This window comes from Rhinoderma darwinii, chromosome 11, assembly GCF_050947455.1.
Source record: "Rhinoderma darwinii isolate aRhiDar2 chromosome 11, aRhiDar2.hap1, whole genome shotgun sequence".
Lineage (NCBI taxonomy): Eukaryota > Metazoa > Chordata > Amphibia > Anura > Rhinodermatidae > Rhinoderma > Rhinoderma darwinii.
Genome location: NC_134697.1, coordinates 26,265,932 through 26,272,288, shown reverse-complemented (window position 1 = coordinate 26,272,288; position 6,357 = coordinate 26,265,932).

The window sequence follows — 6,357 nt, the reverse complement described above, 5'->3', positions numbered from 1 at the left end:
AAGGGCTTAATGTAGAGGTGGACATGAATGTGCACAGCTCTCTGCATTCACTTCTATGGGAGTTACGGAAACATTGTTTAACTGTTGGGTGGGGGTCTAACTGCTGGCAGCGCTCTGGCAGGGGATTCCGCTTCTGGGGTAGCCCCTGGCGTCACTGTCTATATATGGACAGTGACATCAGGGGTTCCCTTTAGGAGCAGAATCCCCGGCCAAAGCGTCAGCAACGTTCTGGCAGGGGATTTCATTCCTGTAGGAGCCACTGACTTCACTCACCATATATAGACAGTGACGTCAAGGGCTTCCCTGGGGTCAGCGTTTAAAGTAGCGCTGTGCCCGGGGAGTCCTCTGTACTTATGCTGAAGCAGGGAGCTGATGGTTGCCTGCTTCAGCATGGGTTCAAGTGTATCTGCGTCCCGAGGATGCAGATACAGTTAACACCGGGACATATCACCCGCCGACACAGCCCGGAATCCAAGACTGTCCCGCTGAATCTGGGACGGTTGGGAGGTATGCTGGTTTGTTGTTTTTTTAGGCCAGGTTATAGGCTTGTCAGGAGAGGAAAGTTTTCAGTGACCATTTGAAGGTTTGGAGAGTTGGAATATGCAGGGAAGGTTGTCATTAGCAGAGCAGTGGTTGCAGGTGGAGTGGTATCAGTCAATCAGAGAAGAAATGTAGGACTGGGCAGAATTGGGTACAGCTTTGTGAAAATGTTTAATATTTTTGGTGTGATGAACAGCCAGTGGAGGGACTGACGAAGGAGGGGGGCATTAGAGGAATGGGAGGATTGAAGAGATGTTACAGTAGTGTAAAAGATATCTTAATATCTTATACAAGTGTCTGTACTAAAATTTTGGTCTTTTCCTGTGTGGGCTGGGTGCGGATATGGGAAATATTTTTGAGTTGGAGATGGCAGCAGGTAGTGGGTGTTTGGATGTAAGGCTTAAATATGAGGACTGAGTCAAATGTTACCACCAGCCAACACATTTATGTAGAGGGTGTAAGTGGGGTGTTGTTAACAGATCAGGATATTTTCGTTGTGGGAGGAGATTGTGATGGGGGAAAAAATGACGCGCTCAGTCTTCTCCATGTTACGTTACCGGAAGCAGGAGGACATTATATGTGTTATCCAGCCACATAAAATAGCTGAAAATGATATAAAATAACAAAACAAGTTATAATCACCTTACCAATCCCCTGCCACTTCTGTGCCGACGCTTCCCGGTTCCTCCGCCAGTCTCTGTTCGTCCTGCTCCAGCAACGAAGTGTCGACACAACATGTGAGCCAATCGATGTAACGTGTCGAGGTTACCGTTGCGGCCAGTTTTTGACTGCAGCGGTCACATGTTGTGTCGATACGTCACGCTGGATCAGGAGGAGTAGAGTAGAGAGTGATCGACAGTGTCAAAAGTGGAGGATAGATGTAGGAGGATTAGTGTGGAGTAATAGCCTGTAGATTTAGCAGTTAGACATTAATAACTTTAGAGAGGGTGATTTCTATTAAATGATTTGTCCAGAATCCAGATTGTAGAGATCAAATAAGGAATTATCAGAGAGGCAGGTAGAAAGGTCATAGTGACAGACTGGTTGCTAGGGACATGCTGCCTGACAACCCCATTGAAAAGACCGTGGCTGGCAGGCAGTATATCATATATAATAATTCAATCAGGTACTGTACGTCTCAGCAGACGCATCCCTCATACCGCATGGTGAACGGCGTAAAAAAAAAATAATATTATAAGAAGAAAAGTAAGTAAAATAGAGATTGAAATTGATTTAACTTTTTTTTTTGTATGTTTCTGTGACGTCAGAAGATGTTTTAAGATAAATATTCCCATTTAATCAAATGTCCCAGCCAACTGACAGTTAAACTAATAAGAGATGTAATATATGGCAGATAACATGGATTGGTCCTTATTTATTATGCAGCATTCACCGCAATACAATCTACTCCAACTGTACATTAACCCATACATCTTGTTCAGCCAGTTCTCTGCTAGGTTGTATTTACAGTCATTTTTTTCCTCTGCAATTTTGTTGTGGTGTTTTGCCATGATTTTTGTAATCGCTGCAAAACTGCACATTTCTGTACAAAATCGCCACAATAACGGAGTGTGTCCTGTCCTGACATACACGTGAAATGTGTCGTAATATCCAGAACACGTTCCAGTGATCTCAGAGCTCCAGTAATCTGGTACCATCTCCGTGCTTGACTGTACTAATCATATCTGTAGTAAAGCTTCATATAGGAACTGTGATAAAATACAATATTATTACAGAATTACAACTATTTTTCTCTAGTCCTATTTCCATTTCTTATTTATATTTCCGTCTTTATCATCATTAATATTCTGTCCCCGTTCAGCCTTTAAATTGCTTTGATTCGGGGGGTGTATCACCCCCGACCTGTCCTGATGACTAGAGGAAGCTGAAATCAATACTCTCAGCGTGTGGCTTGGTCTGATAAGGCAGCGCTGTACGGCCTGGCCATCAAAGGTGCGGCTGGTTGGATGCATTATTAGACGTCAGGCCCAGTAACGGGTATTGCGGCGCTTGTACCTACATGAAATAATAAGCAGCTCTCCAAAGCCTGAACTGTGTCAATTCACAGCACAGACAACTATGAAGACGTGCATATATATATATATATATATATATATATATATATATATATATGTATATATATATATATATATATATATATAGTCACCTTCAATATTAGATCCTTCAGCCACTTACATAACAACAAGGTGAAGGTTTCTTATTTTTAAGATATTCTAGTTGGAAAAATACATGAAAAAGTAAAGCGAATCCGTCAGCTCATTTTTGACTACCAAAAGAGTACCAGCATTTGGTAGGCCCTTTAGAACCATGTACCCACATATCTTTGTATGGCTTCCTATCATCTTCTTTGTGGAGATAATTCACTTTATTTTAATATGTAAATGAGGTTGGAAGTGCCACTCGGGTGGTCCGAATCCCGGCAAGTGCTCCTGGTCTCGGCACATAACCCTGCCAATCTCGACCTCCTTGCTCATGATTGACGGCGCCCCGCTATGGCGGCGTCACTGTTCCCTTCAATGAATTCTCGCACATGCGCCGCTTACATTATGCCCAGGGCTTGTGCAGTACACATGCACAGGGAACGCTAGCGATGCCATAGACAGACCGCGAGGACAAACTGCGCATGCTCGACCAGCCAGGTAAAGAATTACTGGAGGACTGACTTTGCATGGGTTATTTAGGGAGGTCAGTACTAAGAAGCGGTACATGACAGAAAATGTACTATATTTGCAAAGATTATATTTTGACATATAGGACACACTGAGCCATCAATGAGATAGTGGGAATACCCCTTTAAGGGCTCATGTACTGTAATAGGGCTTCTATAGTGGTGCATGACCCCCCTACTGTACCCCCATATGCCAACCACATTTACTCATACAGAGTTTCCTTCTGTCAGGTTCCACATGAATCCGACAAAAACAGAATCGTGGCATGCTCCGTCGGACTCTGGATGTACGGAGGTATTCTCCGCTAGATGCATTGCTTCTAGGGTAGGATATCTCTGTACGCTCGGATTCAAATGGAACTGCATGGAGCCTATACAGCTCCATACTACATCAGCGGTACGGGCTCCATGTAATGCCAGACTGGAAGAGCAATGGTTCCTATTCATTCAGTGACATGAAGTTGGTGTTTTTGTATCACTGTGGATTATTATATTAAATGGATATATTATAATTTGGTCACATATTAACACAATATTATACAGCCCGACTGCTTTACATGTAACGGCCAAGGTTTGGGTGTTACACAATCACGCTGCGTTACCTGCAACGAATCTGCGGACATAAGCAAGCATTGAAAAATCCAGCTTATTCACTGTTAAGCCCTGTTCACACAGAGTTTTTTGCAGGCAGAAAATTCTGCCTCAAAATTCAGTTTGGAGTTTTGAGTCAGATTCTGATCTGCCTGCACGCCGTTTGACGCGTGCAAAAACGCATTGAAATACGCTTTCTCTGCCTCCCATTGATGTCAATGGGAGGTCAGAGACGTAAATGCCCGAAGATAGGGCATGTTGCTTCTTTTTCCCGTGAGCGTTTTTTCCGCTCGCAGAAAAAAAACGCCTTTGCCTCCCATTCAAATCAATGGGAGGCATTTTCTGACTTTTTTGGCGCGTTTTCCAAAGTGGTTTCCGCATCAAAAAACGTGTAAAAAAAACAGTGTGAACTGGGCCTTAGGGTAAGTTCACACGTAGCATAAATACTGCAGACTTTCTCCAACAGATTTTTTTTTTACAGAAAATCCGCAGCATAATACAGTAGCAGCAAAGTGAATAGGATTTGAACAAATCTCATCCACACTCTGCATAAATGATGAGCGGAAAAACCGTTCAGAAATTGACCTGCGGTGCGTTTTTTTAATCCGCAGCATGTCAATTGTATTTGCGCAATCGCTGCTTTTGTGTTGCGGGTTCTCCCCATTGAGTTCAATGGGAGGTAAAACCCGCAACAAGTAGCAGATATAAACCTACAAGAAACAGATGCCATCAAGACAGGGGCGGACGTTCGCTGTGTTGCTTCTCCTGCATCCATTTTGGGTAGGGTATATCCCTTTGATATGCATATGCACTATTTTGTGTCATTTTCCTCCTCTATGTCTATATTGACCTGTTATATGTTTTACTATTGCATACCTTATGTGCGTATATAGCGCCTTTTTGCATTTATACACGGTCACTATATTTCGGTCTATATAGATCTTTTTGGAGAGCGTTTCATTGGCACATTTTGTACTTTCTATCATTGGAGATGCACAGCGCATCGTCCTTTTTATCTGTTGGTCTATAGCTTTTTCATTTTATCTACTGTGTTTTTATTATGCAATTCAATAAAGATTTTTCTATTTTTTCGTATATTTTCTGTCTTCATGGCATCTGTTTCTTGTAGGTTTATATATATTTTGGGAAGCTTTTTGGGATCACACCCTAGGATCAGCCCATATATATCACATATATTGATTATTTAATTACATAATTGGGCTATTGGATTCATGCTGAGTTTTCGGTTAGGGTATATTCACACGGGCTATTTTCAGGCCGTTTTTCGGGCCGTAAACGGCCGAAAAATCGGAAGAACGCCTCCAAACATCTGCTCATTGATTGCAATGGGGAAAACGGTGTTCAGTTCCGACGGGCCGTTTTTTTACCCGGCCGTTTTGAACGAACGGCCCTGATATCCCAAAAACGATGGGGGCTAGAAGAAAAAGATAAAAAGCATCATAAACTGTGAGGTGCCTGCAACCTGTGGCCCTGTTCATACTAAGTTTTTTGCCGCGGAAACAGCGTAAAAAAATGTCCGAAAACACCCGAAGAAAGGGCATGTCGCGTCTTTTTCCCGCGAACGTTTTTTTTTCCGCTCATGGGAAAAAGAGGCATCACGCCCTTTCTTCGGGCGTTTCTGTCTCTGACCACCCATTGACATCAATGGGAGGCAGAGAAAGTGTTTTTTGGCCACGGCGCTCAATGGCCGCGGCCGAAAAACGCTGCAAACGGCGTGCAGGCAGGTCAAAATCTGCCTCAAAACTCCAGATGGAATTTTGAGGAAGATTTTTCTGCCTGAAAAAAAACTCAGTGTGAACAGGGGCTAACTGAGATGTTAACGGTAGTTTTTTGGGCAGGTGACAGGTCCTCTTTAAGAGATTGGTATGTGGAGTGTCCAAAAAAAGTTAAATTAGCTCCGCCGTGCGGTGGCAGGGGCATAATCCTGCTGAAAGAGGGCACTGCTAATAGGGAAAACCTGTGCCACAAGGGGTGTACTTGGTCTGCAACAATGTTTAGGTACAAGGTATAGGCAGAGGGTCCTTTGAAGGACCCCAGGGCTGTCTCTTAGTAAAGCCTGTTGCTATAGCAAGCTGATAATGCCCTAGCAACCGCCTGTGTACGTAACATATACTGTGTAATAAATATATATGTTATAATATAACAAAAGTAAAAAAAAAAAAAGATCAATAGAAACATCAATGAAAAGATCCCTTTATGGGATGAAAAATCTTTTTCCAAAATAAATAATTGTTAAAAAAATGAAACGACCACTAATAGAAAACTTTTTTGTTTTTTTTTACAATAAATACATTTTATTAAATATGAATCGAAAGACAACAAATAACAGACATTTCTTTTTTTGTATCCCCATAACCGTAATTACCTGTACAATTAATTAATTAATATTATTAAAGGGGTATTCCACACAGGATAAGGGGTAATTTTCAGATCGCCCCACTGCTGGAAACCCCAGCGATTGTGAGAACGGGGACCTGAACCTCCAGATACTTCTCACTGCTCGACGGAGCTTGAAT